Source organism: Rhea americana, unplaced genomic scaffold, assembly GCF_003343005.1.
Source record: "Rhea americana isolate MKP2758 unplaced genomic scaffold, rheAme1 scaffold_146, whole genome shotgun sequence".
Classification (NCBI taxonomy): domain Eukaryota; kingdom Metazoa; phylum Chordata; class Aves; order Rheiformes; family Rheidae; genus Rhea; species Rhea americana.
The window spans coordinates 529,647-545,003 of NW_028185550.1; the positions used below are offsets into that span (position 1 = coordinate 529,647).

Sequence of the window (15,357 nt, forward strand, 5' to 3'; positions counted from 1 at the left end):
CAGTACCAAAGCCCTTCCTGCAGAACTGTGTTAGCTTCCTACTGGCTAAGGCTTTCCCTCATTGCACACCTCATAATGACTCATACAATACTTCATTAAATATACCAGCTTAATCCTTCCTGCCCCCATCCCCGGTCTGTTCTCCCAGCTATGAATCTCTGGCAATATACAAAGGCAGAGGAAAGACAAGCAAGTGGTCAGGAACCTCTGCATACTGATCTTGGGAACCTTGTAAAACCTAGAACAGCACTAGTCTGTTCTATCATGAAGCTGAAAGTGGCTTGACTCTGCTGCTTAGATACTCCCAATGACATAAATGTTTTATGGTGTATTTGAATAATCGCATCTGTGTGAAAATTGTCTTTTTTCAGAAAAGGTAAAAGAGTCAGAGTGATTCAGAGTTTCAGTCAGCSAGGTCACACTGTCACTTCAGGGAAATTTAAAATACTGGGCAACCAATATAGTCATAAGTATGTAGAAAGTGTTATATCATTAACCGATGACTGAACTCTGATACTCTGATGTGGTTGAGATGATTCAAAATACCAACAGTCTAGATTATCACTGTATATGTGATTTACAGTATCTGCCAGAACAGACAGATAGCAGACTCGAAAATGAAATCGTATAGAAAAGCTTTGGAAATATACTCCAGAAATGTCTGGCAAGATACTGGAAAGCTGTATTTATCACCTGCTAATATCTTGCACACCACTGCTTTGTGAGGGGCAGTTTGTTAACTTTAAATCTAGGGAAAAATGCTGGYTTACTGATGACACAATCTCATGCAATAGCTGCAGCAGCTTTTCAAGCATTATTTTGATACTTAATACAAAGCTTCTAATCTGTAGTCTACATGGAAATATACCTTTATGTAGGCATAGGATAATTTAAATGGCCACCCAGCTTTCTACATTAAAGGAGGCAGAARAACATCTGGACATCAATCTAATTTCAAACTTCTGTACTATTTGCTGTCTGTATAACCTATGAGGTTCTTARCCTTAGACCTCCCTCATGAGCTGCTCCATAAAATACCATAGTGCTAATGTCCATGGTAAACAGGGTGACCAAATGGAAAAAGACTGAAAACCTGAGACCTRTTTTCCACTGTTGTCTCTGACCTTTTGGATGGTGCTGCTTTTTCTGAGCTCTGTCCCCATATSTGTAGTTCAGGGATAAAAATAATGTTCTGAACTGAATCTCAGTGTCCAGACTAGATTGGAYTTAAGTAAATACCTAGTCACAGTCTTTTCTGTGAATGCTGAAGCGATAAAGACATTTGGCACTTCACAGTGAAGTTACAGTACATGCAGGGAAGCRTGCTTTCTGAGAAACCCATAGGGCGAAAAAAAAAAAATAAATAAATAAATCCAGGCATTTAATTGCTTGCAGTGTTTCATGCTGTATGGGGAACCAACCCTATTTTCTTGGAGACCAGCTAATCACCTCATGTAGCAAGATAATGGATTGTTGTCCRGCAATCAGATGGCTTAAATGCGAGCAGACGAAGAATCTCCTCCCTCTCTATACTTCTCTTCTGTAGGCCAAGGTACAGATTATTRTTAGTTTTGAAATCCTAGTTCTCAGTTCTGGTTGCCCTTGATAGCAACAACCACAGAATGCCAGACTTGGGGCATATAATACTTTAAAGGTGACATTGAAACACTGTGAAACATGTTGCTTAGTCAAATATGTGGTTCTATTAGGAAACACAGAAAGGAGGATGACCTTTCATTGCTCTTTAGGAATGACCTTGGACAAGCTCTGAAAAYGTTTGAAGGCAAAAAGTCTGTTTCCTTTTCTTAAAACTTAAACAGTGCTGGATACCTTCAAGGCAAAGCAAGAAATAAGCAGCGTGCAGATGAACGTTACCTTTCCAGTTCTGAACAGACGCTCTGCATGCTGCCAGAGATGGTTTATGTGACCTCCATAAGGACTGTGTTTCAATGGAGTTTCAGTTGCCAATTTTAGCCCTGGCAGCTCTTAGGGTAACTTGGATACTATCTGTGTACATGGGTTTGTTTAGTGCAAGCCTGGCAGAGTGGGTAGTGACATGCAGAGGTTTGTTTGTTTGTTTAGCTTTCCTTGAGATTGTAGAAGGTCATCTCTAGCAATAATGTTGCTTATTGCAGTCCAGTTCACAGGGCTGTGTTTTGACTATGCATTTTACTTAAAAATCCATTCCTGGCCAATAAGTGGCCACAGATGGAAAGAATAACATACTGATAGTGATAAGAAGGACTTTATGACCTACTTGGACAGGGTAGAAGGGATCTATCATCACTTCTCAGAGACTGTTGTTTTTGAATTTTTCTTCCACAATCAGTGATCTGGGAAAAAAATCTGACTCAGGGTAGCAGATTTGTCCCAAAGTAAAAATCCTTAATGCATTTAGGTGGTGGATTTCCAGCCTCTCTTTTTTTCTTAAAAAAAAAAAAAAAAAGAAAAAGAAAAAGAAAAAAGAAAAAAAAAGAAAAAAAGCTTTCTTTATCTTTCACTCTATTAGGAGCTGGTAACTTTGTGATATTCATAAATGAGTCCAAAATGAGTATCTTAGGTCCAGTCATTGAAAAAGGAGGTTAGTATATGTGTGCCTGGAGCCAGGAATTTTGCAGACCAATGAATGCAGTATTAGTTTTACCATCCAGAGGGATTCCTGTGCACTCACATTCCAGATTTAGCTTCTTCACACCTTGTTAGTTCTTTGGGGATTTCATCACCCTGATGCAAAGCACCATAAAACTTGAAGTTGATTCATAATGTTTGYACTTCCCCTAGAAATACAAAATATTAGTACTCTATGCAGCTAGGATATTAATATATTATATTTCAATACAATATACTGTGCCTTGAGCCTATTGTGTCACAGTCTCTCCCAAGATATTCCCCTTCACTCCCTCCCCACACCCCAAACCTAGCAGTATCGTGACCACAGAGCGATAAAGGGAAAAGAACAAGACCAGATGCTCCCGCTCTACAGTGATGAACCCAATACAAAACCTATAGAGAACAGATAGTATCCAAAAGTAGCTGCATTAACTGCACACAGCGCTGTGCTGGGTCTGTGAAGTTGCAGAGCCTGGATCTCATTTGGGTTTGTGTCTCCTTGTTAACTGCCGTGCCAGTCAAAGCTTTGCCTTTTGATTGTTGTATTTATGATACCTACGCATTCAGAGAGTTTGATCTGTAAAGAATGCCATCTTTTAGCAAACTCTAAAATGGCTCATTTGAAATAATATATATATATATATATATACATTTTTTTTGTTGAAGAGACAGCACAGAATATTGCTTTCCAAGTTCTGCTTCAAATGCTGAAGAAATCTGAACAGCTAAATGCGGGGCTTCCCTGCCCCTTTCTTTTCAAATGAGGGGGTGTTCTGCAGCTCTCTAAAGCATTTTTGGATATTGAATAATGTAACATCATTTGAGGAAAATAGTTTAAAAATTAAGGGGCCTGGTTCCTCCATTTTAAGAGGGAGCTGCCTGACCCACCCGTGTCATTTTCTATTGAGATTTCTTATGCTTCTGGCAGAACTAGCTTTTACTTCTCCTGAGCTGGCTATAACACAGGTACAAATTAACACTGTAAAGTACTAACTTGGCCTCATTTGGAGTGAAAATCTAAAATTACCCTAATCTGACTTCTTCATATCTACATCTTTGCCTGGAATGTTTCTGAGCCTGACACTAGTGATGTGGGTGTTTTGAAGGTAGTAGATGAAAGGTACAAATAATGAATTGCAGCATTTTTATGCCTCATTGAAAACATATCCCTTCAGTTCCAAGAGAAAATGGCAATCAAACTTGGGATTGTGACTGTAGAAGGTGCATTCATGTGTAGCTGGATCCAAGTAAAATTAAATCTGAAGTGGCAATATCCCAGGATGAAACTTGATACTAATTGTACATAAATAGCAGAGGGGCTGTCATATGACAGGCTAAAATCAGTAAAACATGGTTGTGACTAATCTGCATGTAAGGTGTCCTTAGTGGGACAGAGTGTTGGCGCTGTTGTATACCTTGCTGTCTCTCTTTATTCAGCTGGTGATTTAAGTGTTGTTATTCTGGATTTATCCCTCATGTAGAATTCATTTCTAGGTCTTTCCACCAAAACAGAGAACTGGACTGAGCAGATGAATAAAACACTGTTATGTAGACACTACATACTGTATCTGTAGTTTTGCTAGAGTAATCTCTGTAGAAGTGGGTTCTTTGAATAAATTTGTTTTTCTTGAGAAATTTAAGATCATTTGTTTAGCCCAATTGATCATCATTAGAACACTTCTAAAAATTGAAGTCAGTCTTGGTAAATATTATTTATGTTTGTTTCTTTTGCACAATCTTGCATATTCAGAATTATTTCAAGGGGCAAATGTATTTAATAGATAAAACTTAATAGATAWTTTTTTTTCAGCGAGGAATGGTTTGTTTGGTTCTTTGTGAACACATCACAAATACTATCTTAAGAGTCTGCTGATTTTTGTATATTCTAATTTCTAACTACTTTTTGTTGTTCTAGTAAAACTTCTTCTGGAACTGAACATATAAAGTTTTTTTTTATTAGAAACATGTAGAGATATATTAAGATTGGTCTGAAAAAAATGTATTTATRTAAGCTCCAGAGGAAAAAGCAGAACATGTGTTAAAAGGAATGTGTTAATTACTACAGAACACCAGAAGTGGTATTTCATTCAGATGAAGAGAAGGAACTAACCTAAAGATATGGTATCAAGAAGATAGAACAGAATTGGAGCCATAAAAAATCCTGATAAGGAAAACAGAACTGTGAATTCAGGAATTTTGCCTATGATTTGTGATGGGTGAGACAAAATAATGAGGCTGAAGATCCTAATCATGATCTACTTCTAGAGCATTTAAAAAGCAAAATCAGATAGCCAATTAAGAAAAAGCACAGAGACATAGTGAGGATTTAATGTCAGGTGTCCCTGGTTCTCCATGTTGCACACTGTATTGGCCAGATCTACTGGTCACAGGTGATTTGGTGCTCATAGTAGGCATGAGAGTACGAGAATGGGCAAAATCAACTTACTAAGAGATTGGGAAAAAAAAAAAAACAAAAACAAAAACAAAAAAAAAACTTCCCTTTCTTAAGATCTCACATGGAATCTTGTTACACTAGTTTCCTATAAAAAAGTTAAAACTTTAATGTGCAAATGCTTGGAGGGCCACGGAATTGACTAACAGTTGATACATTATAGAAGAAGATACAGAAATTTTGCTCCAACTTGATAACACCTTTTGACTATCTCAAAATTAAATTTTAGTTTATTATGGCTTTTGCCAGCAGATTCCCAGCACAGAAGATCAGATCTTTTCAGTTTGAGTTTGTTTATTTATTTATTTTAATTTTATGAGTGCTAAGTGAGGCTCCTTTGAAACAGAGCACTGATAAAGATCTCTGAAACCTGCAGCGGCTGCAGGAGCCTTTTAGCCCTTTTCAGAAGAGTGCAGATAAGGTTGTAAGGGTTCTTTGATTTGGCCTAGGCAAGAATCTATTGGGAATTGGACGAATCTGCTGGGATTATCCAGCTAAACGTCTAGTTATTAAAGATAGCATGCTTTTAGTCTCCTTTATRCCACCACTTTTAATTTCCCATCTGAATCCCTTTTTTAAGACTATATTTCCTATACCTACTACTAGATCCAGCTTCCATTTCAGATCATGAAGAGCCACAGGCAAGGAGGTCTCATTTTTTTTTGATTTTTATGCAGTGCTGTAGTGTTTCCTCTAGTGCTATGAGGAACGCCTCAAAATGCTATCCCCACATCAAGCGTTCATCCRTGACTTCTTTTTCTACCAAAGAATACTGGAGTTGTTTCCTCCCTTCCCTTCTCTTAATAGTCCATTTTACTTTCTCACTTTCTTACATTACTGTTACTCTTTTGCTTGTAATATCTATGTAGTTCTCAGATGTAAATGGATTTCTTCTGGACCTTGAATGGTCTAGGATTTGCATTACATTTCAAGATGACTTCTTCCCCTAGTCACAGCTGTGATCTTTCTCCTACTATGCATTGAAATCCAAGCTTTTCCCAGCTATTGACATTTTGTGCATTTTTCTTTTTAAATAAGGGATATCCTTGAACCAAATTGTTGTTCTTGGCCTAAAATCACTTGACTGTTGCTGATGAAATTACTATTCCGATTCACCTATTTTATCGGAATAAATAATGGAACCCTCAGCATTTTACCATGAAACTGTTAATGCTTGGCTCTTGGAAAACTTGTACTTCTGGGATTGTCATGAATCTTAATTTGGTCTTGGAATCAAATCCTAATACAACTCTGAAGGGGGAATATAGATTAAACAATAAAATTTGCTTTTAAAACTTTCCATTTTTGTATGATAAGCAGATTAGAACCAAGGTAATATTTTATATTTTATTACCTACATAGGAAGGATTTGTGACAGGTTCATACCTCATGGTATTTTGATTCATATTTCTGTGCAATATCAGTAAGTAAGCATGAATACAGCTTGAGGTGATTATTTGGACAGTAGTTTGATTCTCTATTTCAACTTTGTGAATACTTCATTAATAAGACTTTCTAAAAATTCAGAGGTTCTATTGCATTTGAATAAACACAACATTCCAAATCCATCTCCAAAACACAGTAAGAATGTGTTTTTGATAAATTTTTCATCTTCATTCTTTATGAACTGTGGCAAGTTAGGAAGGAATTATGACAAGTGACTAGGACCATAAGTCTTCCATACTCAGTCTCCAGAGTCTTAAATCATTGTATAAACTGATCTTAATTGGCAAGGAAGAGTCAGTGTCTGAATTAGGACAATTTATTTTTTCCGGGAAAGACTGGTTTCAATTGCAGATTTCAAGTAACGTATTTAGGTCGGCTTAAATCAAGGACTATTTTTGTACCTTAGGTATGTGACAGCCAAATTTTGACTTAGGTTCCTCTATCCCAAAAATAAGTAACATTTGGAGTGAGGGGAGAGTTTAAAATTACAATAGCCAGACTTGAAAAGATGCAGTAGAGGATAGCAGAATTTTTTTTGATAATGACTTTTGTGAGTTCTTACTTCTTCTTCACATGGTGTTGTATTGTTTGATTAACACGCTTTGTATCTTTTAATTTCTTTGCCTGGACAACACAGCACAATGAAGAATAATTTAGTGGAGTTACTGAAGGTGATGAACCTGATTCATGGTGACTGAAACCTGAGAATAATTATCACCTTCATCTAGAAAACTAGTCATGACAGAATTCCCCCTTCTTATTTCAACATCTATGAGAGATGGACTCCTCCTGCTAAGTTGGTCTGATATGATAGTGGTACTACTCATGCAGCAGCAGATTAAGACAATTTTTTGTGTGTTTATTGCCTTGGTCAGTGATATAGGCATGCCTGTCTCACATTATTTTTACTGCATGCATTATGAACTCTTCAGTGCTAGGACAGCATAGCATGTGAGTATTACTGGAAAGAATATAAGTATTTCTTGTTTTTTTTAACATGAGACAAACTTCTTTTATCAAATTTGCTTTGGAAGATACTGACCAAGTTGAAATACGCTTGCATTCAGTTTAGGGTCTGAGAACCATCACTGGAGTTGAACAATTACAAATGATTGTGCATTGAATGCACTCTTCAGAGGCAATGACTGGGAGGTGGGAGCTGTTGTCTAATGCGGAAGCAGCAGTATAATTTTCAATATTTTTCTACTAGGACCGAAATTTGGCTGTTTATTTTTGCTCAGTTGTGGGTATGATGCTGTTGCTTTCACTGCTCAGAAAGGAGATAGTCCTGACACTGTRTTTTAGCTGGGAAGTGGAGGGGAATCTAGAGTTCTGAGAATCTCCTGACTCCTCTCCTGGGTTCACTAATTCAAAAACACTCAACTCATTTTCTACAGCAATAATGAGGAAGATTGGCATTACACTGCTCAGTGTGAGCTGCAACTGTACATTTAACATGTAAAGCAGTTACATGAAYGCTCTTAGAGCACGCAAGATGCAGGGCCTTATTTTTACCTTTTGCAGCATGCTGTCTTTGACCTCATCCATTTTTCTGTGTAAAGCAGTTCTCTGATATCCTTTTTCTTCTACTGCCCATAGAACWAGAATCTGAGAGCATATAGTTTCACTATGTAACTTCAAAGTACATTAGGAGGTTGCCTATTTTTTACGCCAAAGTAATGCTGTGACGTAGTAGGTGAATAAGTGGATTTTGAGGCTATTACTACCTTTGTGATTCCATATATTTCTTATAGAATGGATATACCTGGTATAATCAGCCACTTGGATCTTCTTATTTCAGGAAGTTACTTGTTATAAGCTGGGGGCCTTGCAGTCCGCAGAGAAAGTAAGTAATATCTGCTATGATCTATGATACGACTGTAGTGCTTGGGCTACACAACTTYGAAGATAGCTGCTTGTTCACATTATCCTGTAATTCATTTATTTTGTTGTTACTGTGTTCCTTGACTCAGGCTGCAGCGTAGTTCTGCCACAATTAGTTGCATCTTGGCCAGGATAAGAAGCAAGTATTTTTAGATGTTACTGGCTAACCCATAACTTCATACAAATCCTGCAGATTTCTATTCATGTTCATACAAATCCTAACTCATGTTCCCCTTAAAAATCCTTCTATTGAAAATAAGGGCAATTCTGCTTGCTGTTAGCCTGTTTTGCATGCTGTGTGGGAAAGAGATGTGGACTTTTTTGGACTTGGAAATGAAGTGTGTTGAGGGTTATAGACCCATAGGAATGGTAATGGCACAAGGAAAGAGGGTGCACTTATGATAGGGATGTAATTGCAGAATTTCCACTTATGTCAGAAGCCACATCAAGCACTTGAAAATGCCTGCTTTTTGTGGGATATATGAGTTGTTGAGGCTTCTCTGGCAACTGTATTGCAAGTACAGGAAAAGTAGCATTATTTTTGTCAAAATAAATGCAGTCAGTTTCTAGCTCTTTGTTTTATATACAGGCCTATGGAGAAAGCACAAGCAGACTTAYGTGCACATCCACATTTGTGTTCGTATGAATTCTAAATCATTCTGTTTTAGCTCTTTTTAAACAGCGGGCAGGCAAAAGGATACAAGAGAATAAAGTTCAATGGAGGGAAAAAGTGCTGATGGCATGTGTTGTTCATTGTACATATATATTACAGTATTAACTGCTTGATAGTTTACCTTTTCTGTGATTTTTTTGAATGTTGGACTGCAGTCCTAGTGGGAAATTTACTTTCACATTGAGAACTGGAGCACAAAGCACATGTTTGTATAGTTAATAAACATATTTCATAACATGTAGGTTCATTCCAGGTCTTTTGACTAATAACAGTTTTTGCATGGCTTGAGTTTTCTTACAGTAACAGACATGTCACTTCTGAGCTGACTAAAAGCACGGAATACCAGAATGTTTTTTTTTTTCCCAAAAGGCCAAGGACAAATCAAAACAAAAGTGGTACAAACAATCGCATCAAGTATTTTTTTATTTGTGATCATTCCATACATGACAGTGCTCTTGGGAGCAACAGTATTTTATTTCTAGCATCAGCACTTCTTACCATGACCGGAATTAGCTTTTAATTTTTTTTTTTTTTTTTTTTTTTACTTTTTCCTATTCTTAAAATATTTTAGTTAAAGGTCAGTTAAAGGAACTTACACAAGAAATTCCATCGTTGTCCCTGAGACTCTGTACATAAGTAGGGGTATCTAAATGATTATTCACAGAGGTTGGGGCTGAATTTCATGAGGTATTGAGTTCCTCACTGAGGTGCTGAGCATCTTGTTTCTCAGTGAAGCCAATGATCTTATGGGACTGGAAACTGGAAGGACGTTGCTTTGATTCATGAAAAAGCATCAATTATCTTAACTAGGTCCCAGTTCACATTGCCTTGCGGATGCCTGAGCAGCTGGGAAGCGTGCGGAGCAGCCTGCAGGGCAGCGGTGCTGCCTGTCCCGCTCCAAGTCTCTCGCCTAGCACGCTTGCCCGTGAGCCGCTTGTCAGCGTGCTGGCGCGGAGGGGAGGKGAGGCTCAGCCCCGGGCTGCAGCCTGCCTGCGCGCTGTGGGGCCAGGCCCTGCTCTGAGATGACGTGCTCAGCTGCACCTGCAAGGAGGCGCCTTCATTTGCCCTCTGACTGACGCGTTGTTCGCAGGAAATGTTTAAAACTGACAAACAAACAAAGTGATAAATACAAACCAGAGATATTATGCAGCATGTTTGTGAGCTTATACCTTTAAATACCCGTAGTATGTAACTTGGCAAAGTTCGTATCACTGTGAAAATGTCTCCCCTGGTCTCCCCCCATTTTCTTATCCTGTTTTATTTTGTAGGARGCCTATTAAAAATGAGATGAATTTAAGCGTATGAGAATGCAGAAAGATATCTTGAAGAGTTTTCAGAAGTGTCTAATATTAATTTAGAGTATGATGTTTTCTCACTCAAGTCTCTCTTTGCTGTGCCACATAAAACAATCCCTACTGAGAGAAGAGAGCAGATGGCAATTCGGTTGCTTTATACCAGTGACACTCATACTCCTTAGCAGGTGCTCAGTTGAAGTGTACAAGGCTGACAGAAATTGTTCACAATTTCAGCTCAGTATTTCGTAGTTTTCTTCCCCCAGCCTCTAGAATCAAGAAGAAATGCGTAATATGTTTGTAATCTGAGTACTATTCTTTTAGCAAGACTGGCAAGAAAACTGTGTTTTTAGGTAGCAGAGGAGTTCTCAAATTCATTAAAGCTGCTGTGCAGGGATATTCTTTGCATTTATTCATTTACACTTTGAGTGTCAAATTATTTGCAGAAAAAATGAAATTTGACTGTGATAAATATGAACTAGAGGTCTTGCGCTGTGTTTTGTTTGGAATTAAGAGAGGTACTTAATTCACCATACAGATCGTATTTAGTTAATTTAATATTTGACAGATCTTACAGAATGTGATGTTTCAGGTTTTCCATTATATACGCAACATAGCTTACTGCTGATAAGGCAGACTCCGAAGGCTCTGATACGTAGTATAATTTTGCTTGCTGCTGTATATTACTACCATATTTACAAGCCAAAAGAATTTAACACTTTAAATGAAAGATTACATGCAGAAGCAAGGAAAATACTGATAAAAGTTTCCATTCACTGCGTATATGGGTGTGTCTGAGAGTATGCATGTTTGCCATACTCAAGTGCATCAAGGTGATTAACTACAGAGCCTTGATGGATTATAGCGAGACCAGAGCTGGTAAGTCTTGTAACTATTATCAAATTTTGTGAGGCGTTTTATTGTTATTATAATCATTAAAAGTCTCAGTACTGAAACTTCTTATTAAAGCTGCAGCTTTTAGAATTTGGTGATTTCATAAGAGCTTTGTTTTTTTTTTTTTTTTTTTTTTTTTTTTTGTTTTTTCACAAAACATGCATCTGGTGCTTGCAGTGGTAGAGAAAACTGTAGAAATATGAACGAGAAGGGTAAGAGAGAAGTCTGAGAATGGGACAGGAGTGCGAGTGTGAGTTTTTAGGAAGGAAATCACATCATGAAACTTTTGGGGAATGGTTGAAAATTGATAAAATTGCGCAACACTGATAGATTTTTTTTAAATTTTGGAGGGAACTAGAGAGAAAGTGAATGAATATAGCAAGGTATATAATCAAATATGCAGTACTTAGTGGATAGTCCACTTCCAAAAAATTTCCAGATTCCAGACCTGTAAATATAACATGCCTAATGATAATCCCTCTCCCCCCAAAAAAAGTTAAATGTGATCAAATTCTTAAAAACTGCTTCAACTTCTGAAAACTAGGCAGGTTAAATGGGTTATTTTGTAAGTGTTCTGCTTTACAAATGTCCTGTAAAACATCCTGAGGCATATGCGTTAACTGAATCTATGTTGCTCCTTCCATGTGGCCTGCAGACCAAATATGAGATAGGAGTTGGTACATAAAGAAAACAGCTTGTTCTTTTTGATTAACTATGTATAAATAGTAACACAACTGTACAAAATACGTCTTATCAGTAATCCATAATACATTTTTCTGCCTTCCAGTTCTTTTCTAAGTCAACACTAGAATAAAGCGGGCAGCAGATCAGAATGTAGATTGTTTCTCTTGTATTTGAAAGACAAGGCCTTGAACTGGCTGATGCTACCTACAAAATGGCCAGCTTAGCACTGTCATTTCTTTGAGGGTGTGATTTCATGGTCAACAGATAGTGCTCTCAGATTGATCCCCCTTCTTCTCTGTTTCTCATTTCCCTCCCTTGCAGTGTTACTAATTCATGTACAGCTGTGCAGTAATGTGGACCATCTACCATCTCTTGGACTGATTTCCCCTAGAAAATACTCTTTTTTCTAAAGTTTTTTTTTTCCAATTTTCAGCTGAATTGATGAGCCAGTCCTACTACTCCAATGGAAAACAACTTTGTAGGCCAACAGGAAGGTGAGAACAAGAACACCTGCTTAAAGGGAATGTGGGAGGCTTCATGGTTTGTTGTTGCAGGTAGGATTTCTTGCTTTTTCCGTAATAACAACACAGAAACAACAGAAACCAGGAATTCTGAGAAATTCCAAGATAAAAAAAGATGATAAATGAAAATATTTTATTTTAAATTGTAATAATTTAAACAATTGCTCAGCAGTTAGTGCACTGGTAATGTTTTTTACACATAAGATGTCCTAAGTAGCTCTTTGCTTTAATATGAATGTAGACTGTAGCTCTGCAGGTTGTTTCTTGTCAATAAAACCTTGCAGCAGTGGAGGCCTCTTGAGACGGATGTGCCTACAGACAGACATCCTGCCCATCTGAGATAATTTAGAGGATCTGGGCTTTAAGGCCTAATTGTATTAGTACGGTAAGGCCTTTGTACAACAGCGTACTGTAGTTCAAACACATTTGAATGACTACGAAGGTTTAAAGTAACAGCTGCAGTAAAGTTGAGTGGTATCACACTGAATAATACTTTAAATCTGTAAACCTGATTTGTGACTATAAGAGTTTTTCTACTGAAAATTGTACCAAGCCAGTGAGACAGCAACAAATTCTCCTGTAGTTCCTGTAGAAATTCAGAAGTTTCCTAGGTGATTCAGAAATGCAAATACCAGTGAAAGTCCCTTCTGAGCTTTCAGAAGGCCTGTATTAAACGATTATATTTAACCTGTTCAGAAAAACTGTAAGAGCTTTGCTAAGGAACTGCTAGTTATTATTACAGAGAAAGCATTCCATATATGAAGACTGAAAAAAATCCCAAGCAGCTGCTCTGAGGTAGCTGTGAACAGTCCCTTTTCATATTATTGCATTGACACCATGAAAGTTAAACTTTGGCAGCTATTCTGCTGATGACTGTTTTAGCTGAAACACCAGTTGTTTCTAAAATTGTGAGGACCAAATAACATAATCTGATCCTTCTGGCTTTTCTACGCTATACTACTCTCTCTGACTATTTCTGGGAGCAGCTCTTCCAGAAGAGAGAGGCGTTTATTTGTAAGGTATGTTATATTTTCTTCCTATATAAACGTTTTATCTCAAGTATTCTGCTTTGGATCTTTACCTAATTTATATTTTAATTAGAAAAATGTAGTTGAGAAATAGTTTGTAATATACTTTAAAAAGAATGACCTACCTACTTTTTGGAACTTCAGATGGCCAGCAAAACTGAAACATTGTTTTGCTGTAAGAGAAGAGTTTTGTGAAAAGACTTGTGTTAATGATAGCTTGGGTATCTTACAAACTAACACTTAACTTTCACATTCTTTGCTTACAGCAGAATCAGTAATTGCAGTCAATGAAACCTGCATGGAAAAAATACATTCAGTGCAGCAATTTGGAAAAGATCTGTGTATGGGAAAGTGCAGAAGAATGTCAAGGAGATAGGCAATGGAATCTAGCCAAACCGTTCTGTGAGAAAAGGAGCATCGACAGGGCATGTTGACCCATAGCCATAGTCACTTGGCTGTGCCTGTGCCGAGGTGGCGCTACACCTGGGCTTTGAATTGAGATGAGCGATGAGCTCCATACTCTGACCACGTGTGTGTGTAGTACAAAAAAACCTCTTATAGTGCCCCCCCCGCGATGTCTCCTGCGAAGGTGGCAGCACAGGAGTTGATTATGACTCAAACAGACAAGAGCCAGGAATTAACCCATAGAGTAGAGCGATTACTTTTGTGAATGGCTAACAAATGCTGTGTGTGCTATGGGGAAGCCCCAGCTACAGTTGCCCAGGTGAGAGCAATAATAACGACCCTCTTGGGACCCAGAGRAGCGAGATGGTAATAACTTCACCTGACTCAGAGATTGAATGCAGATTAGAAGGAGAATTGGCTACTCCCCAGGTCAGACCTCTTGTGCAATTGAAGGGGGAGAGGCAAGTAGATGGGAATACAGTGGAGCAATCTTGGACATACGCCCTGAAGGAATTGCATGAATTTCTAACTGCTTTCTAGCAGCAGCCTGGAGAGTCTGTTAGCCTGGTTAGTGAGAGCATGGGATGCAGGTGCCGGATCACTTAGTATCTTAACARGGGCTGAATTTAACAAGCCCCTTATCAACTGACGCTCAATTACAATATTCTCTTACCCAATTAACTTCTCTGTGGGATGAGGCAGGAAGAGTTGTAGCTTCAATGTTATTTCAAAGGTGGTGTGCTGCTGTGTTAGGTGCTTACCTATCTGCAGGTGAATTAGCTGCTACTGTGGGAGTGTGGCATACTTTCGAGGAAGGCATCAACATGTTGCGTTGGCGAAGGATAGCAATTGGGTTAGCAGATGGAGATGGACTGGATGGTGTAGAAATAATGCAGCAGATGAAAACTCAGTTATTAAAGGGGGCTTGCAGTGCCTTGAAGTCATTACTACTTGGCACAGTAATGTTTATAACTGGGCTGTGAACCCTCAGAAGGTACAAGGGCTGGATATTAGTGTGCAATTCTTTGGGATAGTGTGGAGGAGCAAACGAAAGCTATCCCTGAGTAAGTGCACGATACTATTCAACAATACCCTGTTCCCACTACTGTAAAACAGCTACAAGCTTTTTCAGGCCTTTTGAGGTTCTGGCAGACCTTTATACTCCATTTAGCATATTTAATGCGACTGCTATAATGTTTGACCAAAAAAAGTAGTCAGTGGACTAAAGAACAGCAACAAGCCTTTGACCTGTGCAAGGAGCGATGGTCCAACAGTCTGAACTATTCACTCCATTTGAGGGACAACCTTTAGAGCTGGAGGTAATGGTTATGGGAGATGCAGTGTCTTGGGGCTTGCAGCAGCAGTGTGCCCATGCAGGGCAGGAAGCTATAGGTTTCTGGTCCTGTTCCCTGCAAAGAGTCACAGCAAAATATGCACCTCTAGAAAAGCAGCTCTTGGCTGTAGTGTG

At 38.2% G+C, this 15,357-nt stretch overlaps 1 pseudogene; it reads left to right on the forward strand.

Annotated features, from left to right (window-relative positions):
* Positions 1 to 14,230: 14,230 nt before the first annotated feature.
* On the forward strand, positions 14,231 to 15,073 carry LOC146599115 (uncharacterized; annotated as a pseudogene).
* Positions 15,074 to 15,357: the final 284 nt, after the last annotated feature.